Below are 26,512 nucleotides of genomic sequence, written 5' to 3' on the forward strand. Positions count from 1 at the left end.
TACTTCGTCCCTGATTGCCTAGCAAGATTGTTATTCAAGGCTATGAGTTACATGCAGCGCAGCAGTCAGTTGTTAATTAGGAGTCTCTTTACTCCTGGCTGTGCTGATTAGTGGATCTCCCTGTTATAAGGCAGCCAGGCCAGCTCCTCCCTGCCAGTTATAGTTTGTACTCTGGTGTAAGCTGCTGGGCCGTGTCCCAGGGTTCTGCACCTTGCGTCTGTCCTGTGAATACTCTGCCCATCTGCCGGACTGTCTGCCTGTCAGAAGTCTTGCCTTTGTCTAGGCTAACCCTTGTTCTGTGACAGTTTTTGTTAGCCTCTTGTTTGCCACTTCAGTGTTACCGAGTGCTCAGCCTGCAAGATATATACCAACTGCACAGTGCTCTTATTCCACCTCACAGTCCCTCCTCTGCCTTTGCTGTGATCCTGACCCAGTCCTGACCCTTACTCCCTATGTTCCGTTCCAGTCCATTACTAGGTTCATGTATATTACTCCAGCCTCCTATCTTGTGGTCTCCAGCCAAATGTGTTAGCCTCTATTGCTGAAGGTATAAGACCTGGCGGCATCCTAAGTACATGTGTGTGTATAGTGCACTAAGGGAACAATGGGCAGCTGTTATAGGTGGAAGACCCTTACTTGGGCCCTAGACGTCTTACGCAATTGTGCTGGAGTTCCCTAACAGATGTTTATGTGAATATTGTGTGTATCTAGCTTTTTGTGTGGATCTGGCTTTTTCTATGAATTTAGAGTGAATCTGACTTTAGTAAAGGTTGCGTGTACCAAATCCAGAATTAAGTAGTACAGAATTTTCCGAAATACAGATTTTTTTTTTAGTGTGACTGAGATTTCTGATGGTTCATTGTACACAAACTTTGTTTAATGCACCCATTTATTTAAAATATTGTAGAAAATTACCTTTAGGCTGTGTCTAGAAGGTGTATGTGAAACAGAAATTAATTTTGTGTATGTAGGCAAACTTTTTTTCATGCAGAAAATTATTCAAAATATTCTATAAAATGACCTTCAGGCTGTGTGTATAAGGTGTATATGAAACATAAATGCATTCTGTGCTTAGACTTGGGTCCCATCCCCAACATATGTCATTTTGGAATACAATTATTCCAACATAGGGGAAAATCTGATATCTAGAATACTTCTGGTCTTATTTAGTATGGATCTGGCTGTATGTGTACATTTAGTGTGGATCCGGCTGTATGTGTACATTTAGTGTGGATCCGGCTGTATGTATATAATATGAATCCGGTTGTTACGCTCTTCTTTTCTGATCTTCCAAACACGTTGGCGCAGGTAGTTCACTGACTTGTAGCTAATTAAAACTATATTTTTATACACATAACATGCCCACCTGGAGGACCGCCCTCTCCTAGAGAGGAACTTGCAAATGTAGGCAAGTATGACTAAACTCATTATACTAATACCTGACTGATCTATTACATGTTTATTCTTTAACGCGTAACATAAATGATTATTATGTGCATGCTGTAGCCTGTGGTTCACTTCACAAAGCTGTGATGCACAATCTGTAATGCACAAGAGCTTTCTCCAGAGAAATGGCAGCATGACAACACAGGATAGACCTGCTGACAGCACTGCTCCACCCTCCTCTCTCTCTGTCTGCTTTGCGAGAACATATCATCCCTCCCGGAATCTACATATTTACAGTACTAAGAGCCTTTCAGCTGTATTGCTACAGGTAGGTGATCAGCACTTAGATGGTTAATTATAAATAAGACGGTACACTTAAGGAAATTGCCTGCTATGGGTGTGGTAGATAATTGAGATTTATAACGCAGGCTGCATCTTTGAAAATAGTAATACATTTCTAACCGTTGGTGGTCGGGCTGGGGGTATAACAATAACTTATATAAAAAGGATAAGAACTATTTCCTTTCTCTGATGTTTTTCATTGTTACAAAGCTACAGCTAAATGTGCATGAGAACCAAAGTGTGATGTTAGTAGGCAATATGTTCTAAAATGTTATGAGTGTTCGCCGAATATTTTGGATTGTTATGAGGAGGAGCTGAAATTAGACCCACTGGAAATAATGGACATTGGAACCACGCCATGTGTCATAGGGGATCTGAGATCCCTGCAGCTGAATTAGTTATCCACATCTGCAGTTGGGGTTTGGAGCCAATTTATTAACATTGTTTAATTGCAGTTTTAGGGAGGATGTTTTGTGTTAGTGCTTATTACGGCGGCAAAAAAAAAAATCACTTCTCACCTTCCGAGGCAGTTACTCACCTGACTCAGCCATAGTGGCCCAGAGCTGAAAGAGTTAATTTACCGCTTTGCAGAGCAAGTCTCTGCAACGTCCAAATACAGTCTAAAAGTGACTAACTAAGCAACAAGAAATATAATCAATTATTGAAATATTTTTATATGGATTTTTTTTTAAAATGTTTTATTCCAAGAACAAGTACCGCCACAATATTTGTTAAATATATAATTATCATCACCTGTTGTCATCACCTGTTGTCATCAAGGCTGCTTTGGAGCTTCAGTTTAAGGCTGGGTACACACCTGATTGACACGACGCTTGACGTGTTGGTCAGGATCCCAGCTGTGACATCAGCCCCCCACAGCAATTGTACAGGTGGTCGGCGGACCGCTCGTACACATAGCCAGATGGCCTGATGCACAGTCAGATGTACAGCCAACGCGATATGTCTGTGAATGACGTAGTTCACAGACATATCAGGGCATACTAGCTGACCTGGCTGCACCCTCTTCCGGAACATAAGGGGGCCTTGGCCTGCAGTGCTGGGCATGCCAGGGGAATGGTCGGCTTGACAGTGGGCATGCCAGGAGTGTGGCCTTGAGTATGCATCACCGTGGCCCTGTACCCTGCTCTACAGTGCTGAAGAAACAGGCACTCTTACATCGGGGGAACAAACTACGATGACGCGATTCAGCAAATTACATCATCGCCCCCCTGCACCACCCACTCTCACTAAAAGCTGAAGGTAGGTGTGGGCCAGATCCGGGACACTTGCCTGCCTTAGCTGGGGGCCGGGAGGGTCACGCGATTTTTGGGAGCTTCCCGGCTGTTCCTAGAGGGTAGAAAAGTCTGTATTAGGGGTACACGTCTGCCTACGATATATCACGTTATATTGGCTCGCGAAATATCGGCCGGTGGGTATGCGGTTAGCATACAACTCGTCGGGATCCCTGCTGTCACAATACCGACACCGGAATGCCGATGGGGGCACCATACCGCCACTGGCACACTGGCGAGGTAGGTGACTCCCCCTCTATGGGTGGCCATAGAACACGTGAGCCTGCAGCTTGGTGAGAGCAGCGTGGCGAGTGCAGCGAGCCCGCAAGGGGCTTCATTGCGCTCACCCCCCTGCCGGCATTCTACCACTTGGGATGCCGATTTCGGTATACTGACAATCGGCGTCACGTGTGGAGGAATCCCATACCGAACCCAGCCAGTGTGTGTACCCAGCTTAAGAATAAGGTATGTGTCTCTATGAACATGTCAGTGATCTCCTTTGTCAATGGTCTCCTAAGCTGGTGTTTAAATCAAACTAAAGATAAATATTAACTGCTGAAGGAAAATCTTGGTGAGTGGTGAGGCACCAGACTCGCTAGAAAGGACATATGATTAGTAGAGATGAATGTGCACTTACTGTATCTCTCTTTCCCCTGCCAAAAGCAATCACCAAAGCTGACTGGCCCAGGATAAGACTGCACTGGGCTGATATGTGGATCACCATAAATCATGATACACATTCATATTTGACATAACTATATCTTAGTACTAGCTCCAATCAAATGGAAATAAAAACGATGGGCCTAATACAGATCTGATCGCAGTATCAAATTTGTTAGTAGATGGGCAAAACCATGTGCAAAGCAGGTGGAGCAGATGTAACGTGCAGAGAGAGTTAGATTTGGGTGGGGTGTGTTCAAACTGAAATCTAAATTGCAGTGTAAAAATAAAGCAGCCAGTATTTACCCTGCACAGAAACAATATAACCCACCCAAATCTATCTCTCTCTGCACATGTTATATCTGCCCCCCCCTGCAGTGCACATGGTTTTGGCCATTAGCTAACAAATTTCCTGCTGTGATCAGATCTGAATTACCCCCCATGTGCACTGCAGGGGGGTAGGGCAGATATAGCATGTGTAGAGAGCGTTATGGGCCCTACACACATGGCGATGTGCCGCCGAGGTGCCCGCGGCCGATAAGGCCTGCTGGCGATCTGGCAGCGGGGGGAGGTGATGGCCCCTGTCACCCGGCTCTATAGCAGTGTAAGCCAGTATGGACGAGATTGTCCATATTGGATTGCATGTTTAAACGAGTCGGCACCAACGATGAACAAGCACGGGGCCGCGCATCGTTCATCGTTGGTGCCTACACACTGAAAGATATGAACGATATCTCGTTCATTAATGAACTAAATCGTTCATATCTTTCAGTGGTATCAGCCAGTGTGTAGGGCCTATTAGATTTGGGTGGGTTATATTGTTTCTGTGCAGGGTAAATACAGGCTGCTTTATTTTTACACTGCAATTTAGATTTCAGTTTGAACACACCCCACACAAATAATTTGCTAACAAATTTGCTGCTGCGATCAGATCTGAATTAGGCCCTATATACAATTACCAAGACATTACATCATAACAATTATATTTCAAAATACCAGTAAATAATCACAGAGGGTGAATATAATTAATCAGAGGCATAAGTTCTTCCCAGTTGCCTGGAGGCAAGCTAGAGTTTAGTGAGCCCAAGCCCCGAAAAACAACAACAAAAAAAACAACAACAAACAAACAAACAAACAAACAAACAAACAAACAGTGAAATAGGGAAAATAAACATAGTGCATTTATAACTACCCATCTATGCTAACACTAAAATAGAATGGACGGGATGTACTAAAGACGAAAATGCAGCCAATACGGTGAAAATCATTCCGCCACATTTCCATATGTACCAAGCTCCGGAATGCGATAGTGCCATCTCTATGTGGCGTTATCCAATAGACGTCTGTTCCACCCTTGGCTCCAGTGCTACCAAATAAGGAGATTTATGGTAGAGTTACCATGGTTAAATCTCTTTCTGCGAGGTAAACTGGATTCCACAGGGAATACATCGGGGTGTACAGTTGGATCTTGATCCGAGGCACCAACAGGCTAAAGCTTTGACTGTTCTAAGGATGCATTGCACCGCCTCCTCTATATCCCTCCTGAGAGAGATCAAATTGCATCTCTCCCAGAATTCCCCGCGTCACAGTGCCAACAGCTGGACATCCGTCCCAGAGCTGTGCAGGGGACAGCATTACTGTAGAGTGTCTCACGCTCCGGCTGACTGATGTGGCCACAGCCCACAGCCCTTTCCCCTATCCGTAGCTGCATACTTTGACACAGGGGCTAATTCAGACCTGATCGGTGCAGCTATCAGGCCTGAACTGTGCATGTGCTCACCGGCGAATGGCAGGCAGCCGACGGCTGTCGTAGCCCTGTGATCGCCTCTGCCTGATTGACAGGCAGAGGCGGTCACTGGCGGGAGGGGCGGGCCAGCGGCTGTGCGATGCTTTTGTACTTGTGTGCGGGGGTAGGGGTGGCCCTGACATGCCGGGCGGACTAGCCCTGTGCTGGGCGTCCCCCTGCATGTCAGGGAAGCTGATCGTAGATGTGCTATTAGCACATCTCCGATCAGGTCTGAATCACCTCCACAGTGCTGTGGGCAGCTGTGTGTTGTGGGGGGCAATCAGGGATCCATCCTTGTGTGACAGTGCCCTTGGGGGCTGTTGTTACAACCCGAAGTGGAGCAAATGTTGTGGACATTGCTGGATCAATGGAATCGGTACCTCTACATACCTCCCAACTATCCCGATTTTTGCAGTGTCCCACGGTGGGGAGGGGGGGCAGTTCGGAGGCTCCTGGCACTCTGCTCTGCCTAGTAGAGCAGTGTTGATGTGCACAGCGTCTATTCCTGGGAGCCAGAGGGTCTGGGGGCATGGCCAGCAGCTCACAGTGCGCTGTCCATGCCCCCACTGTGACTAAAATGGGAGGTGTGGCCCGCGATCGCGGCATTGCCACAAAACCATGCCCTTTTGTACATAGGCCACACCCCTTTTGCCGCGTAGGGGCACCTGACTAAGAACATATAGAAGTTGGGAGGTCTCCAGCAGTTCTACCCTTGGCTCCAGTACTATCAAATAAGGAGATTTATGGTAGACTTACCATGGTTAAATCTCTTTCTGCGAGGTACACTGGATTCCACAGGGAATTCATCAGGGTGTAGAGTTGGATCTTGGTCTGAGGCACCAACAGGCTAAAGCTTTGACTGTTCCCAGGATGCATTGCGCCGCCTCCTCTATAACCGTTTCGTAAAACCAGTCCAATGCAGTAGCAGGTAAAAGAGACGGTAGATGTTAGTCACATAGAACCACATTCTCACGACAGGAGAAGGGACTAGCAACTAATGCCATACAAACCCAAAGAAGCTAAGTGCGTCAGGGCGGGCGCCCTGTGGAATCCAGTGTACCTCGCAGAAAGAGATTTAACCATGGTAAGTTTACCATAAATCTCCTTTTCTGCAGTGGGTACACTGGGATTCCACAGGGAGTACATCGGGGATGTCCTAAAGCAGTTCCTCATGGGAGGGGATGCACCATAGCGAGCACAAGAACCCGGTAGCCCAAAGGAAGTATCCTGGGAGGCGGAAGTATCAAAGGCATAGAAACTGATGAACGTGTTCACTAAGGACCACGCAGCCGCCCTGCACAATTGTTCAGCGGACGCGCCTCAGCGAGCCGCCCAAGAAGGTCCAACAGACCGAGTACAATGGGCTTTAATAGCAGCAAGAGCTGGAAGACCAGCCTGTGCATAGGCTTGTGCAATCACCATTCTAATCCATCTGGCCAAGGTTTGCTTATTCGCAGGCCAGCCATGCTTGTGAAAACCAATAAGTACAAAAAGGGTATCTGACCTCCTGAGGAAAGCAGTCCTCTCTACGTAATTACGGAGAGCCTGTACCACATCCAAAGACTACTCTTTGGAAGACAAACCAGAAGAGATAAAGATGGGAACCACAATCTCTTGGTTACGATAAAAAGATGATACCACCTTAGATGGCCCCAGAGAATTCCTTGGCCCTCAGGAGTGAAGCTTCAAGAGCCACGCCGTCAAAGCCAGTCTGGCCAGGTCCAAATAGACACAAGGGCCCTGAACGAGGAGATCTGGGCGTTGAGGAAGTAGAAGAGGACGCTCTATTGATAGACCCTGCAGGTCAAGAGAATCAATGCCGTCTGGGCCACGCTGGAGCAACTAGAAGTAGTATTCCTCTTTCTTGCTTGAACTTCCGTAGTACTCTGGGCAGGAGTGACACTGGAGGGAACACGTATGGCAGCCAAAAGTTCCATGGAATTGCCAGTGCATCCACGAACGCTGCTTGAGGATCCCTTGTCTTTGATCCGAAGACCGGAACCTTGTTATTGTGTCGAGACGCCATCAAGTCTACATCTGGTAGGCCCCACTTGTCCATTAGGAGTTGAAAGACTTCCAGATGAAGACTCCACTCTCCGGCGTTAACGTCCTGACGACTGAGGACTCCGAGGATGAACACTGCCGATATTGCTGGCAGATGGCGTTCCGCCCAACGGAGGATTTTTGATACTTCCAGCATACTTCAAGTGCAGGCTTGATGATTTATGTACGCCACCGTGGTGGCGTTGTCTGATTGTACTTGAACAGGCCTGTTCTGTACTAGAGGCAGGGCCAGTGTCAACGCATTGAACACCGCCCGCAATTACAGAATGTTTATTGGGAGGAGAAACTCCTCCCTGGTCCACCGACCCTGGAGAGAGAGTTACTCCAACACCGCGCCCCAACCCCGCAGACTGGCATCCGTTGTCAGCAGGATGCATTTGGAGACCCAGAAGGGACAACCTCTTCTCAACTGTTGGTCCTGGAGCCACCAGCTCTGTGACAGACGAACCTCCGGAGTCAAGGAGATCATTTGAGACCTGATCCGATGAGGCAGGCCATCCCACTTGGAAAGGATTAACCTCTGCAGAGGGTGGGAATGAAATTGAGCGTACTCTACCATGTCGAAAACAGACACCATGAGGCCTAGTACTTGCATCGCCGAGTGTATCGACACTCTTGGGCGAGAGAGGAAATATCTGATCCTGTCCTGAAGTTTCAGGACTTTCTCTGGAGACATAAACAATCGTTGGCTGTGTGTGTCCAGTAGTGCCCCCAGCTGCACCATGGGGTTCATTCCGAGATGTTCGCTCGCTAGCAGTTTTTAGCAGCCATGCAAACGCTATGCTGCCTCCCACTGGGAGTGTATTTTAGCTTAGCACAATATTTTTGTGCAGTTTCAGAGTAGCTCCAGACCTACTCAGCGCTTGCGATCACTTCAGACTGTTCAGTTCCTGTTTTGACGTCACAAACACGCCCTGCGTTTGGCCAGCCACGCCTGCGTTTTTCCTGGCACGCCTGCGTTTTTTTAGATCACTCCCTGAAAACGGTCAGTTGCCACACAGAAACGCCCACTTCCTGTCGATCACTCTGCGGCCAGCAGTGCAACTGAAAAGCTTCGCTAGACCTTGTGTGAAACTACATCGCCCGTTGTGAAAGTACATCGCGCGTGCGCATTGCGCCGCATACGCATGTGCAGAATTGCCATTTTTTTGCATCATCGCTGCGTAGCTAACATTTTCAGCAAGCGATAAACTCGGAATGACCCCCCATGCTCCGAGCAGGGACCAGCGAGGACTTTTTCCAGTTGATGAGCCACCCGTGGGCTTGTAGGAATTGGACCGTCAGTTCCAGATGGCTGAGAAGAACCTCTTGGGAGTTTGCCAGGATCAGCAAGTCGTCCAGATAGGGCAGGATCCTGACTCCCTGACGGCGGAGAAGAGCCGTCATCACGGCCTTGACCTAGGTGAAGATCCGAGGGGCCATGGCCAATCAAAAAGGCAGTGCCTGGAATTGATAATGTAGGTTGCCAATAGCACACCGCAGCTATTGCTGATGCGACATGGCAAAAGGTATGTGCAGGTAAGCATCCTGTATGTCCAGGGATATCATATAGTCTTCGGGTTCCATGGCCAGCGCTATAGAGCGCAGAGTTTCCATACGGAATTTGGATACTCTCACAAACCTGTTCAATGATTTGAGGTTGAGTATAGGCCAGAAGGACCCATTTGGCTTTGGAACTAGAAACAGGGTCGAATAGTATCCACTGCCTCTCTGAAACAGAGGTACCAGCACTACCACTCCTGTATCCAGGAGGGATTGGACAACCAAGTGTAGAGCTTGGGCTTTAACGGATCTGCAGGGATAACCATTGTGCAAAACTGGCGAGGGGGACGTCTCTTGAAAGAGATTGCGTACACATGAGAGACAGCTTCCCGCACCCAGGCGTCCGAAGTGGTCTTTAACCAGGCCTGGGCGAACTGCAGAAGTTGGCTACATCATGTGCAGAGACAATTAGATTTGGGTGGGTATTTTTGTTTCTGTTCATGGTAAATACTGTCTGCTTTATTTTTACACTGGAATTTAGATTTCAGTTTGAACACACCCCACCCAAATCTAACTCTCTCAGTCTGCATATGTTATATCTGTCCCCCTGCAGTGCACATGGGTGGTCATTCCGAGTTGTTCGCTCGCAAGCTGCTTTTAGCAGCTTTGCACACGCTAAGCCGCCGCCTACTGGGAGTGAATCTTATCTTCTCAAAATTGCGAACGAAAGATTCGCAATATTGCGAAATGACTTCTCTGTGCAGTTTCTGAGTAGCTCCACACTTACTCTGCCAGTGCGATCAGTTCAGTGCTTGTCGTTCCTGGTTTGACGTCACAAACACACCCAGCGTTCGCCCAGACACTGCTCCATTTCTCCAGCCACTCCCGCGTTTTTCCCAGAAACGGTAGCGTTTTTTCAAACACTCCCATTAAACGGCCAGTTTCCGCCCAGAAACACCCACTTCCTGTCAATCACATTACGATCACCAGAACGAAGAAAAAACCTTGTAATGCCGTGAGTAAAATACTTAACTGCATAGCAAATTTACTTGGCGCAGTCGCACTGCGAACATTGCGCATGCGCAATTAGCGGAAAATCGCTGCAATGCGAAGAAAATTACCGAGCGAACAACTCGGAATGAGGGCCATGGTTTTGCCCATCTGCTAACAAATTTGCTGCTACGATCAGGTCTAAATTAGGCCTTATATTCTGTGTGTGCAACCACAGCTGTATCTGCATATGAAAAATGGTACTGTACGCTACGTTGTTTTCCTAGAAAACACTGTAATGTACTATTTCATATGCAGTTCCAGCTACAGAAGTACACAGAATATAGGCATGCCGCATATCATTTTAATCAATAGAGTCTGCTTGTGCGTCCTATTCGCATAGTGATGCGGTGATGCGAATAATTTGCATTTTAGGCAAAAAAAAATGGGAGCTCTTAAAAAGGTAAAAAAGTATATTAAATATAGAGGCATCTGAAACAACTGTAAAGGATCTGGACACTGCAAACAACTGGAAAGACTCTCTATGAAATCTGGACCGGACCTTGACAGCCTCCAAAAATTTGGACTGGACCTGTACTCCCTTTGGACCTCCAGTCTACAGTTGGATTCTCTCTGGAGCCTTGACACCTTGCACCTGACTTCTGTTAGCTTTCCCTCTGGCAACATTAGACTTCCTACTAGAGATGTGCACCGGACATTTTTCGGGTTTTGTGTTTTGGTTTTGGATTCGGTTCCGCGGTCGTGTTTTGGATTCGGATGCGTTTTGGCAAAACCTCCCTTAAGAATTTTTGTCGGATTCGGGTGCGTTTTTAAAAATAAAAACCCTCAAAAACAGCTTAAATCATAGAATTTGGGGGTAATTTTGATCCTATAGTATTATTAACCTCAATAACCATAATTTCCACTCATTTCCAGTCTATTCTGAACACCTCACAATATTATTTTTAGTCCTAAAATTTGCACCGAGGTCGCTGGAGGACTAAGCTAAGCGACCCAAGTGGGCGGCACAAACACCTGGCCCATCTAGGAGTGGCACTGCAGTGCCAGACAGGATGGCAGATATATATTAAAAAAAGGCCCCAAACAGCACATGATGCAAAGATAAATAAAAAAAAAAAAAAGAGGTGCAAGATGGAATTGTCCTTGGGCCCTCCCACCCACCCTTATGTTGTATAAACAGGACATGCACACTTTAACAAACCCATCATTTCAGTGACAGGGTCTGCCACACGACTGTGGCTGAAATGATTGGTTTGTTTGGGCCCCCACTAAAAAAGAAGCAATCAATCTCTCCTTGCACAAACTGGCTCTACAGAGGCAAGATGTCCACCTCATCCTCATCGTCCGATTCCTCACCCCTTTCACTGTGTACATCCTCCTCCTCACAGAGTATTAATTCGTCCCCACTGGAATCCACCATCACAGGTCCCTGTGTACTTTCTGGAGGCAATTGCTGGTAAATGTCTCCACGGAGGAATTGATTATAATTCATTTTGATGAACATCATCTTCTCCACATTTTCTGGAAGTAACCTCCTACGCCGATCGCTGACAAGGTTACCGGCTGCACTAAACACTCTTTCGGAGTACACACTGAAGGGGGGGCAACTTAGGTAAAATAAAGCCAGTTTGTGCAAGGGCCTCCAAATTGCCTCTTTATCCTGCCAGTATACATACGGACTGTATGACATGCCTACAGTGATGCTGTCACTCATATAATCCTCCACCATTCTTTCAATGGTGACAGAATCATATGCAGTGACAGTCCGGACCAGATGTCAGTTTTCGCTCCTGACTGCCCTGCATCACCGCCAGCGGGTGGTTTTGGAAATTTTATCCTTTTCCTGGCAGCTCCAGTGGCAGGAGAAAATGAAGGAGGAGCTGTTGGCGGGTCACGTTCCGCTTGACTTGACAAGTGTCTCACCAGCAGGTCTTTGAACATCTGCAGACTTGTGTCTGCCGGAAAGAGAGATACAACGTAGGCTTTAAACCTAGGATTGAGCACGGTGGCCAAAATGTAGTGCTCTGATTTCAACAGATTGACCACCCGTGAATCCTGGTTAAGCGAATGAAGGGCTCCATCCACAAGTCCCACATGCCTAGTGGAATCGCTCCATTTTAGCTCCTCCTTCAATCTCTCCAGCTGCTTCTGCAAAAGCCTGGGGAATGACCTGACTTAGGCTGGCAGTGTCTGAACTGACTTCACGTGTGGCAAGTTCAAAGGGTTGGAGAACCTTGCACAACGTTGAAATCATTCTCCAGTGCGCTTGAGTCAGGTGCAGTCCCCCTCCTTTGCCTATATTGTAGGCAGATGTATAGGCTTGAATAGCCTTTTGCTGCTCCTCCATCCTCTGAAGCATATAGAGGGTTGATTTCCACCTCGATACCACCTCTTGCTTCAGCTGATGGTAGGGCATGTTCATGAGTGTTTGCTGTTGCTCCAGTCTTCGGCACGCGATGACTGAATGCTGTAAGTGGGCCGCAATTCTTCGGGCCACCGACAGCATCTCCATTACTCTTGTCAAACACAATCAATAAAGGCACTTCACAGCGCTGCTTATAAACCACGTCTCCCGGGAATCTCACACCCAAAATAATAGGAACACTCTATTTCCTATATTTGTTTTAGTATGAAATGTCTCCAAATAAATCCATAGTAGATGTAAACAAGTACACATGTTTTATTTAAAATGTCCACTGTTAAAAAGTTCTCCTTATTTGTACACAGACGTTCAGTTTCATGGGATAACAGTTTAGGTCTGATGAATGGATGTTCCCAGGTGGGAGCTCACCGATACCTCAGGACGCCGTTGTTCTTAGCGGGGCTTCCTAATCTGGATATGCGTTACCCGTGGATACTGCTCTTTCCACCGCTGGGTGCCTTCCGGCCGTGAACCTCCCGGCGCTGCATGCACTTCCAGACCGCTCTGCTCTCCTCCCGTCCCTGAACGCTTTCTGCTGTACACCAGATCGTGACTACGTCCACATGCTGCCGCCGAGGCGTTTCTACCCTAATTGGGTCTTTGTCAAGGCACCCAAAGACAAAGACCCAATTAGGGTAGAAACGCGTCGACGGCAGCTGGTGGACGTGGTCACGATCTGGTGTACAGCAGAAAGCGTTCTGGGAAGGGAGGAGAGCAGAGCGGTCTGGAAGCGCATGCAGCGCCGGGAGGTTCACGGCCAGAGGGCAGCCAGCGGTGGAAAGAGCAGTATCCATGGGTAACGCATATCCCGATTAGAAAGCCCCGCTAAGAACAACGGCGTCCTGAGGTATCGTGAGCTCCCACCTGGGAACATCCATTCATCAGACCTAAACTGAGATAGTCCTGGAGCAATACCTGCCGGAAGTACCGAAAGGGACGGACGTACGGGGACAGGATCGCGATGCCGTGGGAGGACCCGTTCCAGAGGAAGACACAGGACCTTTGGAGATGCCCCACGAGGAAATTCGACATGTGGTGGCTGTTGCCCGGGAGGAAACGGATGCCCCGGAGGATTCCGCTGTTGGGTGGTGGTCGATACCACACCCGGAAGACAGGGACGAAGCCACAGGCGATATCGAAGGCCAAGAGTGAGTGACTGTTGTCCCCGTGGAGGAAGATTCCCCTTGGTGGCCAACGTCGAGCGACCGTGAGGAGATGCCACTCCCCCAGAGGATCCGCCGATGGAGGTCAGGACGTAAGAGGAACCCGGAGCTGGAGGAGGAAGGGTGTGGGGTCACGGCCGGTCCAGGCTGGGCCCCCGAATGCACCTTCGCCGGAAGGACCTTGGAATTCCCTGACCCGCGGACCATGGACGCCGTGAGGAACTTTGTAGGGACTACAAAGGAAAAAGGGGGGGGAAATGTAAGGATGTGCCCTGTGGGCACATCCATGTTGTGGTCCCTAGCTGGGGACAGCGCTGGGGCAGCTTGTCTGTCCCCAGCGCGGAGTGTGCGGCGGCGGGTGCCTGGTGCAGGGATCGGATGTTTCCCTGCACCAGGCTGTCGGCGGCGGGGAGCGGCGCGGCGGCGCTTTAAACTTGGCGCCGCTGGGGCCACCAATGAGAAGCGCCGCCCGCGGCTTTTTGAATCCGGCACCGTCCGCGAGCCAATCACGGCTCGCGGGGCGCCGGCCAATCAGGAACAGGCGCGGCGAGCTAATCGGCGCTCGCCGCGTCATAGGCCCCGCCCCCAGCATCTGACGTCAGACGCCGGGCGGGAGCCTGAAGAAAAGGCCGCGCCGAAGAGCGGCAGAAGAGTCGTCGGGCGGGAGAAGAACAGAAGAGACGGCCGGAAGAAGAGGGAAGAAGACGCCGCGCGGAGGAGAGGAGAAGAGCTCCGGCGGCCGCTGAAGAGGCCTGAAGAATCCAGCCCTCGGAAAGAAGATGTCCAGCGGCGGCTGGACGCGGCGCGACGACGGCGGCGCCGCTGGCCAGGACGGGCCAGCGGGCGAAGATTAAAGAGGAGCGCCGGAGGGGTCACCAGGGGTGGGAAGCAAAGGGCTGCCGAAGCTCCCCCCTGGTGCCTCTCCCAGCGGGTCAGGTAGGCCCTTCTCAGGTGCCCCTGTACCCGCCCCTCCCTAGACCACTGGGTGTTCGGGCATTAGGCCCGTGGGCAGAGTCAGGCCCTCTCGGCCTGTGGGCACATAGTCGGGCCCTCCCGGCCCGTGGCACATCTTTGATGAGGTGGTTTGGGCATTAGGCCCGAGCCACCCTATACCCGTGGCCAGATAGGCAGGCACTAGGCCTGGGGCACAGGTTGGGCACTAGGCCCATAAGGATAGTCAGGCCACCGGCCTGTGGGCGCAGTTAGGCGGGCATTAGGCCCGAGGGGCAGTTCAGGCAATAGGCCTGTTGGGACATTAGAGGGCGCTAGGCCTTAGTGTATCTTGGCCAAGTAGGTACAGATAAGGTGACCCTGGGCACAAGGCCCAGGTCACCCAACGGCAGCAAGTTAGGCGGGCGCTAGGCCCGTGGGCGAAGTCAGGCCTCCGGCCTGTGTGCAGGCCCAGCGAAGCAGTGTTTTCCCCGAGGTGAGTACAGGTGGCCCTGGGCGTTAGGCCCAGGCCACCCTGAGGTAATTAGGTGGGTGAGCTGTGCGGCCCCCACTACGGGGTGTTCTGAGTCGGGTAGATAAAGGGACAACACCGTGTTAAGTTGTATTCCGATGTGTGTGGTTACCGTGCAGGGCAAATTGCTGTTATGAGGTTTGTGCTAGTTATGTTGCACCACACCCACAGAGCTAGTTTGAGGGCTCTGCCGTTGTAGATAGTATAGGGTGTGACACTAGGGTAGAGTTAGGCCCTGCACGGCTGTTTCTCTTTGCCTCCTTACAGGGACCTGTAAGTGGAGAAGATCGGAGTGCAAGACTTGTGACGGTGAGTAGCATTCGTGTGCGTTTGTCCCTTGTTTGTCCCCGAGCGCCGGAGTCGGGATTGCTCACGGACGTGAGAATCCTTTTCATCACACTACGTGCGAAAGCGCGAGTGTGTGAAATCTGGGTGGCTGAGGCTTTGTGCCGGTGATGACCATTCGCCCAACCGGTGAAGGTCGCTGCCACCCCTGGGGTATCCCCTGTTCCAGCGGAAGAAGGGTCGATACCCCCTTTGATGTAAACCATTCTCTCCTCAGCTCGGTCGACGGTCAGCTCCAAGAGGGAATCGCCGTGTCCGGATCCGACTGAAGAATTCCAGGTCCGTTGAAGGTTCCGGTACCTGAAGGTGAGAGAGAGCGGCGCCTGGTGAGTACCGCGTCTACACCTGCACGGCAGCAGGCACCACCACACGCACCCCGCAGGCCCGCACCTCTCACAATCCCATGAAACTGAACGTCTGTGTACAAATAAGGAGAACTTTTTAACAGTGAACTTTTTAACAGTGGACATTTTAAATAAAACGTGTACTTGTTTACATCTACTATGGATTTATTTGGAGACATTTCATACTAAAACAAATATAGGAAATAGACTGTTCCCATTATTTTGGGTGTGAGATTTCCTGGAGACGTGGTTTATAAGCAGCGCTGTGAAATGCCTTTATTGATTGTGTTTGATAAGAGTTTTCATATAAGCAGTTTGAGCTGATCTGCTACAGATAAAGGAGCATAGCTGCAGCTGATACAAGCGCTCGATAAGGAGGACTGACACCTGTTTTATTTAGCATCTCCATTACGCCCCTGCCGTTTTTAAAAAAATTCTGCACCACCAAATTCATTGTATGTGCAAAACATGGGACGTGCTGGAATTTGCCCAGATGTAATGCATGCACAATATTGGTGGCATTGTCCGAGGTCACAAATCCCCAGGAGAGTCCAATTGGGGTAAGCCAATCTGCGATGATGTTCCTCAGTTTCCGTAAGAGGTTGTCAGCTGTGTGCCTCTTATTGAAAGCGGTGATACAAAGTGTAGCCTGCCTAGGAACGAGTTGGCGTTTGTGAGATGCTGCTACTGGTGCCGCCGCTGCTGTTCTTGCTGCGGGAGGCAATACATCTACCCTGTGGGCTGTCAGTCATATAGTCCTGAGTCTGCCCTGCTCCACTTGTCCACATGTCTGTGGTTAAGTGGACACTGGGTACAACTGCATTTTTTAGGACACTGGTGACTCTTTTTCTGATGTCTGTGTACATTCTCTGTATCGCCTGCCTAGAGAAGTGGAACCTAGATGGTATTTGGTACCAGGGACACACTACTTCAAGCAATTCTCTAAGTCCCTGTGAACTAACAGCGAATACCGGACGCACGTCTAACACCAACATAGTTGTCAAGGCCTCAGTTATCCACTTTGCAACAGGATGACTGCTGTGATATTTCATCTTCCTCGCAAAGGACTGTTGGACAGTCAATTGCTTACTGGAAGTAGTACAAGTGGTCTTCCGACTTCCCCTCTGGGTGACGATCAACTCCCAGCAGCAACAACAGCAGCGCCAGCAGTAACAACAGCAGCAGTAGGCGTTCCACTCAAGGATCCATTGGAGGAATACCAGTTAGGAGAGGACTCGTCAGACTTGCCAGTGACATGGCCTGCAGGACTATTGGCATTCCTGTCTGAGGAAATTGACACTGAGGGAGTTGGTGGTGTGGTTTGCAGGAGCTTGGGTACAAGAGGAAGAAGGGATTTAGTGGTCAGTGGACTGCTTTCGCTGTCATCCAAAGTTTTTGAACTTGTCAACGACTTCTGATGAATGCGCTCCAGGTGACGTATAAGGTTGGATGTTCCTAGGTGGTTAACATACTTACTCCTACTTATTACAGCTTGACAAAGGCAACACATGGCTTGACACCTGTTGTCCGCATTTCTGTTAAAATAATTCCACACTGAAGAGGTGATTTTTTATTTTTATTTTGACCAGGCATGTCAATGGCCATATTCATCCCACGGACAACAGGTGTCTCCCCGGGTGCCTGACTTAAACAAACCACCTCACCATCAGAATCCTCCTTGTCAATTTCCTCCTCAGCGCCAGCAACACCCATATACTCATCCTGGTGTACTTCAACAGTGACATCTTCAATTTGAATATCAGGAACTGGACTGTGGGTGCTCCTTCCAGCACTTGCAGGGGGCGGACAAATGGTGGAAAGAGCCACCTCTTCCCGTCTAGTGTTGGGAAGGTCAGGCATCGCAACCGACACAATCGGACTCTCCTTGGGGATTTGTGATTTAGAAAAACGCACAGTTCTTTGCTGTGCTTTTGTCAGCTTAACTCTTTTAATTTTTCTAGCGGGAGGATGAGTGCTTCCATCCTCATGTGAAGCTGAACCACTAGCCATGAACATAGGCCAGGGCCTCAGCCGTTCCTTGCCACTCCGTGTCGTAAATGGCATATTGGCAAGTTTACGTTTCTCCTCAGATGATTTTCATTTATTTTTATGGGTCATTATTTTACTGAACTTTTGCTTTTTGGATTTTACACGCTCTCTACTATGACATTGGGCATCGGCCTTGGCAGACGACGTTGATGGCATTTCATCATCTCTGCCATGACTAATGGCAGCAGCTTCCGCACTAGGTGGAAGTGGATCTGGATCTTTCCCTATTTTACCCTCCAAATTTTTGTTCTCCATTTTCTAATGTGTGGAATTATATGCCAGTAATATATCTGAAATTAGACAGCAGTAATGTCTGGAATTAGATACCACTAGATAGATACCAGATACTATTGTGACTGGAATGATGATGACCTATGCACAGTGACAGGACACTACCACAGCACCCTACAGCAGCAAGATGCAGCACAAGACACTGGACTTTTAGTAATGTACTGTAGTATACTGGTCACCACAATGCAGCAGCAAGACAATGAGCACTGATGAGGATACTTGAACTGACACTGGGCAGCGAGAACAGCACTGGACTATTGTACTGTAGTATACTGGTCACCACAATGCAGCAGCAAGACAATGAGCACTGATGAGGATACTAGAACTGACACTGGGCAGCGAGAACAGCACTGGACTATTGTACTGTAGTATAGTGGTCACCACAATGCAGCACAGATAATGAGCACTGATGAGGATACTAGAACTGACACTGGGCAGCGAGAACAGCACTGGACTATTGTACTGTAGTATAGTGGTCACCACAATGCAGCACAGATAATGAGCACTGATATTGAGCTGATATTGAGCTTTCTACTCAGAGAACGTAGCCACGTCCTCTCGCTATCTCGACAAAGCACGAGTGAAAATGGCGGCGACGCGTGGCTCTTTATATGGAATCCGAATCTCACAAGAATCTGACAGCGGGATGATGACGTTTTTTCCTCGTTCGGGAAGAACCGAGGCTGACTCGGACCCGTGTAAACCACGTGAAGTTCGGAGGGGTTCGGATCTCGGAGAACCGAACCCGCTCAACCCTACTTACTACTGGCAATGGCAGTTTCCTCTGTGTTTTTGGTAGCCCTAGTAGCTCTTGTTAGATTGGCATCACTTTCAGCTTTCTAGAAGCCTTCTCTCTTAAGCTGGCAGTGCTTTCTAAGTGGTTTGTATCCCTCCCCATCATCTTCAGCTTTATTGTGATGGCATTGCCTTTCAGGACAGCTTAGCATCATCCTTTGCCACATTACATACTCTTATAATGACACTTCAGCTCACTGGTTTACCACTTTTGGCTAAACTTCTTCTCTTTCTCCATCAGCTGTGCTTGGTGTGGCTGTGGTCTCTTCAGTTGCAATACTTTCCTTCGCTGGCTGCACTCCTGCGTTCATGTCATTTTATAGTACAAATTTCTCTGCAATGTCTTCCTGCTTCTCTGCTCCTTGGGCATGCTAGGCTATATAGTACCATACCATTGGATAGCTCCCAGTCAGCAGCTTCTCCATTTCTAGATCTACACTTTTGGGATAAAGCATCCAAGGAGAAGTGGATGCTGTGGCCAGGGGTTACATTCCTAATAATTTTCCTCCTAATGTAGTGTATGAGCTGAGCAATACTGGACTGCTCATGTGACACTGTAGCGAGTAGCTAGGTCTTAGCAGACCTGCACAGAAGAGCTCACTATAAATAAACTGACAATTATGGGAGATAAACATGGCGAACCATATCACATTGAGTACTATGGGACAGATGTATGAATAGGGGTTTGGAATGCATTATCGGCGGACGGGATGCCGGCTGTCCATATCCCGACAGCGGCATACCGCCCGCCAGAATGCCGGCAGCGGGGCGAGCTCTAAGAGTCCCCGTGCGTGCTCACTGCGCTCACCACACTGTGAGCTCGGTGGCTTGCTGCGCTCTCCACAGGATCTATTCCCACTCTATGGGTGTCGTGGACACCCACGAGTGGGAATAGCCCTGGTGCGCCGATATTCTGGCTGCTGGCATTGTCGGCTGTCAGGATTTTGGGGTCAGTATCCTGGACGTCGGAATCACGACAGCTGGAAAATTGATGGCATCCCATGAATAGGTGTTACATGTATATTTGGTAACTGCTCACTTTATGTAGGGAAGGGATCAGAATGACGGGGCGCTATGCATCCCTGCAGTGTCAGGCTAGGTCAGAAAGGGCCCACCGGCGAAATGCAGTAGTAGGGGCCCATGCATAGGGATGTGGCCAGCTACCACAAAGGCTTGGCTAATAATTAGAGTGCATGGTCATGGCCCCTTGATCAATATATGTAGTAAATACTGCTAGTTCGTGCATCATAATGTACCAGATTCATAATTTAAGATTATTCCTATGCAGTATAATTATAATTTAACATATGTATAATTGAAATGCACAGTCTGGAACCTGATTCCTAGAGGAAGGGGTGGGCCCTCATGCACCCCTGTCATTTTTAGTGCCACCATTTTGTCACTATTTGTAAGGCGCTGATCTAGTTTTGCAAGCTGTGAATGGTCAGTGGCACTGACCGTTATAACAACTGCAGCTAAAACAATGTGACAGTTGTCGCTGCTACACACACAGAACTGTCCCCAGCTGTCAGAATATGTAGCCTGGGATTGTGCTTTCAAAAAATAATAGTTTTTTTTTTTTAATCAGCTGCAGGTGCCGATGGGGAAATTTGTGCATCACTGCAAGCCGAAATAGCGAGAGTGTTATTCGCCAGAGAGGTGAGTTAATGCTTTCCCTCTTGAGTGTTTTAGTTTTCTAACTTACATAATAATATATGTACAGTACATACATAAAAACAGCCTATTTCTGTTTTTGTGTTTGGATTGAAGTGTGACTTAGGGGGTCTATTTACTAAGCCTCGGGGAGAGATAAAGTGGATGGAAATAAAGTACTGTACCAGCCATTCAGCAGGTAACTGCCATGCTACAGAGTGTGTATGAAATATGACAGTTAGGAGTCGGTTGGTTGGTTGGTACTTCAATCTCCGTCCACTTTATATCTCTCCAAGGCTCAATAAATAGGCCCCAAGGGTGGATTGGTCACAAGGGTTACGGGGATGGGAAAGATCCCTGGTGGTCCGATGTGCATGTGGGGCCTGTTTTGCTTGTTGACATGTGAGGGGTGGTGCTGCTGCCATGGTTACACAGTATACCTCTGGTGCTGCCCATGTGAGGCCATTTATACAAATTTTTCCAAGGCCACTTTCAGTTTCCAATCTGCCCCTGCTCGACTTTGAAAAAAGTGCAATGGAATATGCTAGCACTACGTAAATGTTAATAAATAAATGAATATATAGATGTTACAGTCAAGAATGATAAAACCTCTTGGTGTCACTAGGCATTTTAGACAGCAATGGAAATTTGAAACAAATTGTAATACCAAAAAGCTATATTATACATTTATTTATTTTTTCCCTGTGGGGGCCAATTTGTTTTATTGTATTCTGTGGGGGCCAATGTGTGTTTATTCCTGTGGGGGCCAATGTGTTTTATTTTTTCTTGTGTAATGTTTTTCATCTGCGCTTGTGTCTGAGTTGCATCATGCATGCATGCACTGCAATGGTGTTCGTACAGAGTTGCATACAGAGTAAGACACATGCCCCAAGAATTGTATTAGAAATGTGTTGGGCATTCCTATTCCTGTGTGGTTACAGGTGTTTGGCTAATCAGGCACAGATGTAACATAGTGTGGGCATGTTGCTGAAAGTGATTGCATTTAGAGACGTAGAATTGCTCACATTGGAGGCCATACTCAGAAGGATGATATGCACATACAGTAGGGCTGGTGAAAGTTTCAATGGTGCGACCGATGGTAGCGTGTAAATATACACAAAGCATGACTGCAGCATCTGTAGACACTGACAATGGACATCTCAGAACTAGCATATTTGGATGCATGGGAAGGGCATTTTTTGTCATAAACTACATTTTCTAACAAACCAGAGGGATCATTTTCCATGTTTGTGTGAACAAGGTAATATATTCATGAAACTAGAGAGGTCATAGCAAGGGTAGTTTTTATGTTAATGGTTTCTATTCTAATCAGAGAATAATAAATATTTAATTAAACAGAATTGACTTTTTTAATCCACTTTGAATAAGACTTCTAATCTATTACAATGGGCGGTATTCAATTTTTTCCGCCCCCTTGCACACCCGTTCTATTTCTGCTGACGGACGTGGTATCATCATTTCTGCCTGGGGGTAGCGAGGCATCCTAACCCTTTACGCAGCTGAACCTGATTACTATGGGCACGATATCCGTGACACAGGGATCATTTTACAAAGGAGATAGGTGTGATATATCATTTAAATACCGTCCAGTAAATTCAATGCATTCAGTTGTCAGCAGATTTCAAATAAGAGGAAGGAGAAGAGAGCGTAGATTTAGCTATTGGCACACACTACAAGACGATCATTTAAAATCACACTATCTGCATATAAGTAATGCAGCCTTACAATTCTGCAGATCCAAGTGTTAAATTCAAGTTCGTTTTACTTCTGCTTGTTCACTTTTGGGATGGACAGATATGGAAGCAGATATTCCCAATTATGTTTGCACTGCATTAATAAATATGGCTGTATTTTTCTAATATTGGAGATAAAGCACATAACACATGTAACAGTTCCTCCAGAGTTCTGAAAGTGTTTGTGGTTTTTGTTGAAGAAGGTGTAATTTTTGGTGGCTGAAATGTAAAACCACAATAACAAAAAAGCCCAATATAGCTCTAGACACATAAGATGTGTTTTCTTTTTCTGTTAAACCCAAAAATAAGGCTCTAAACATATGAACATTTGTAACAAATATATATGTCAAACATTCCAAATCTTAGCAAGAAAAAATGTATTTGAAATGATGTATCCTGGTGATGGTCATCACAGGACAGATCTACTCAAGCTAGGTCATCGCAGGACAGATCTACTGAAGCTAGGTCATTGCAGGACATATCTACTCAAGTTAGGTAATCGCAGGACAGATCTACTCAAGCTAGATCATCGCACGACAGATCTACTAAAGCTAGGTGTGCAAGGCTACTGTCCTTTTAGCATGGGATTTCCCTCACTTGGATGGGATTATATAAATCTGTATGATTCTATCTGTAAAATGTTAGTCCATATAGTGCATTTTCAATAAAGGACACGGTTCTTATGGGCCCTACACACTGGCCGACTTCACTGCACGATATGAACGATCTCGTTCATTAATGAACGAGATAACGTTCATATCGTGCAGTGTGGAGTCACCAGCGATGAACGATGCACGGCCCCGCGCTCGTTCATCGCTGGTGACATGTCGGCTGTGCATGCAGGCCAATATTGACGAGATCGTCCATATTTGCCTGCACGTCTATGGAGCCGGGTGATGGGGGGAGTGAAGAAACTTCACTCCCCCCGTCACTGCCCCCCCGCCGCCGGGTCGCCAGTCGGCCGTATCGGCCGCCGGGCACCTCGGCGGCACATCGCTTAATGTGTAGGGCCTATAAGAAAGGGAGCCAGATTACCTAAAAATGTTACTGTATCCCACCTCACTGGCCAGTCTAACTCTACATTCAACCACAAAATAATCAGTGATCATAGCTCAACTTTGACATGCTAGACAAGTTATAATACACTGGGGGATATTCAATTATCCGCAAATTCGCGGCAAAAATTTTTCCGCGGCAATCGGCCGAAAATTGCCGCGAAAACGCTCCGTTTTTCGACCTATTCAATTCCGACTGGGTTTCACGTGAAAATTCTTGCAGTGAAAAGTGCAGGTGAAAATGGGGAAATCAGCCTGTACCCCAAAAAATGCTAAACTAACATAGGAAAACAGAAGAGAAGTGTGTTAGAGATCACATTAGAGCGTTTTTGGGGACTTAAATTGTGTGAAATGGCTGTTATATGCATTTTTTTTAAAAATGCAAAAAAATTATAGAAAGCAATTTTTTTTGAGCAAAATAAATGCTCTCATTAAATTTTGGGTACATGAAAATGGGTATAAGTATATATTTGGGTCATTTTAGGGTACTTTAAAAAAAAGTGGAAACAGACCGATTACTCCCATCTGCAAGCCTAAAAAACACCTGTCCCACTCATAAAGCACCCCAATATACCTGTCCCATACCTTGAACCCCAATTTCCAGGACTTTTTACTTTTTCACCCCAAAAATGACATGTCATTATTGGCCTATTAAAAATAATTAAACTTCAACGTGCCTAATTAGTCATTAAGGGGGGTGTCCCATGAGTTCTGTACCATATCCAAACATTTTTACCTTAAAATAGTGACTTTTCCCAACTTTTCACCTGCTTCAGAGAAGGTGAAGTGAAATTAGTGAAAAAATGATCACCGATAAGTTTTCACGGAAAATTGAATAGGCTGTAATTGCGTTTCACGTGAAAAGTCCGTTTTTCACCCGAAAACCGGACTTTTCACGTGAAAAGTTCGTTATCACTGCTAATTGAATATACCCCACTGTGAGATAAATTTACTAAAATGGGAGTTCTATTTAAGATGGGATTTTGCCCATAGCAATCAATCAGATTCCAGGTATTATCTTCTAGAAGGTGCTAGATAAATAAGAAGTAGAATCTGATTGGTTGCTATGGACAACATCCCATCTTAACTAGAACTCCCATCTTAGTAAATTTACCCCTGAGATTCTCTGTGGAAAATCCATCATATTCCCTATATATAGGTACAACCCAACCCTCCTCCTCCTCCTATGGTGGGCAAATAGCTCAGACTTTTCTATTCAGATGCTATGGAAACATGTCAGATTAAAGTACAAAGAATGTCCTTTTCCAATACCAGAGCATACTGGTAATGAATTTAGAGGGACAAAAGCAAAAAGGTCCCAATGTGAGAATAGTGCAGATTTCTCTGTGATTTTGCCTCAGGATTTAAAACAACAACCGTTTTGGATCTTGCTACAAAATCTCAGAAAACTCTGCACTTTTGCCAAATCGGGACCTATTACATACATAACATAGTAACATAGTATCTAAGGTTGAAAAAAGACAATTTGTCCATCAAGTTCAACCTATTTGTGGTCTCCTATTACATTTGGCCAAGAATGTGAATTATAGATGGATGTTCAATTTGACCCTAGAGATGATTCTCTTGGGAGGCTGGCCCTACATTCAATCAGTATAATGGGCAAAAAACAAAAATACCGTAAACCAACCAGGGGCTACCTAGACTACAGTACTTAATGAGCATGCTGTCTCTCAGATGCTTGTTATGAAGATTAGTTATTATTACTTTGGGACCTCTCAATACATTGGTAAATGTCTGCTGCTACCCAGCAATCAGACTGCTGGAATAGCCTGTCCCTCACTCAAAATAATTGATTAGATCCAGGGTGCAATGCTGTACACCACTATACAGTCACCATAACTACATTTGACCTGGCAATGTCAATCTACCTTCCAGACATGACAACTTTTTGGCTGCTCCCTCCAGGAGCAGCCAGGTCAGCTCACTATGGGGCGGGTCACTACAAAGGGGGAGGTTTGAAGGCACGGAGAACTGGCCACGTCATTGCGGCCCCTCTCCCTGCTATGCAATGCCTAAATTTTAAGCGACTTCACCCCGCCCACTGTACCTCTCGGTGCAGTCGACTGCGCGTGGGTGAGCGGGGGCAGGGGGTGGTGGTGCAAGGGGTTTCAGCAAGTTGCAAGAGACTTGCCTACTTTTCTGGGTGGCCAGGAGTGCAACACGATTTTTGGGAGCCTCCCGGCCATTCTTGGAGAGCAGACAAGTATGCTTCAAGGGGACTCTACTGAGCAGACGCAGTCTGATGCCATTGTTCTGAAGTACTCCTGCTCTCTCCTTTTTTTTTTCAAGGATAGAGAGCTTCTCGCTGGTCCTGTAGTAGGTCCACCCATTATAGGTTTGCCACTGAATGTATAAATGGGTCTGTAATGTGATAAATAAAGAGTTCAATCAATTTTGCATATATAGAGGTTAAGCAGAACATAAACTGTTTGATAGAACAGGAGTGTAGTGCACTGGCAGGGGTGTTCCACAATACTTTCTTGGCCACAGATGGTGTTTAGGATCCAGGGCTGTAACTAGGTGTGTGCCAATGGTGCCTTGCCCACCGCGCAAATGCACTGAGGGTGCACTACCTGGCAGCACACCTGCACGCCCGCTATCTCTGGTACACTCACTCCCGCCACTGCCACTTCCCATCTCCCACTGTTGCAAGGGATCACTGCCGCCACCAGCTTCTGGGACTGCACCCCCTGCAGTGTCTCCGGACTCGGGAGAGACATTATGAAGTCTCTCCCACCTCCTGACTCCCACACTGCTCTGCCCTGTGCCGCGAAGGAGACATACCATGTCCACCAGCTCAGCCTCATGGTCTCACACTGCACCAGCAGCCCAGCGCAGCATAGGCACAGAGTGTGGTGCAAAACTGCAAAAAGGTGCTCAGGTGACCTTTCCCTCACCTGCCCTCACTTGAGGTTGATGAATGGTATGTAAAATAAGATTTTTTATTGTATATAAATATCATTTAGTAAGTCCAGTAATTGGTGGGGCAATTTCTCTCTCTCGGACTCTGCCTGCCTAATGTGTAAAAAGGGGGACTCTGCCTGTCGTAATGTGTAAAAATGGCAACTCTGCTGTGTAATGTGTAAAAACTCTGCTGCCATATAGTGTGTAAAAAGGGGAGTCTGCCTGCCTAAT

At 47.4% G+C, this 26,512-nt stretch overlaps 1 protein-coding gene across 7 annotated transcripts in view; it reads left to right on the forward strand.

The window, feature by feature from the left end:
• Positions 1 to 26,512, forward strand: part of FGF1 (fibroblast growth factor 1) — a 401,113-nt gene that overhangs the window by 24,931 nt on the left and 349,670 nt on the right. For 3 of the 7 annotated variants that reach the window (XM_063928132.1, XM_063928139.1, XM_063928133.1), the window contains exon 2: positions 20,483 to 20,553. The exons of 1 other annotated variant lie outside the window; for it this stretch is intronic. The gene's annotated coding sequence lies outside the window, so the exon portion shown is untranslated. Of the gene's footprint in view, positions 1 to 1,573; positions 1,715 to 20,482; positions 20,554 to 26,512 lie in introns of those variants that run through there. 3 more of the 7 variants (XM_063928131.1, XM_063928137.1, XM_063928138.1) reach the window with 2 other exon arrangements.

This window comes from Pseudophryne corroboree, chromosome 6, assembly GCF_028390025.1.
Source record: "Pseudophryne corroboree isolate aPseCor3 chromosome 6, aPseCor3.hap2, whole genome shotgun sequence".
In the NCBI taxonomy this organism is placed as follows: Eukaryota; Metazoa; Chordata; class Amphibia; order Anura; family Myobatrachidae; genus Pseudophryne; species Pseudophryne corroboree.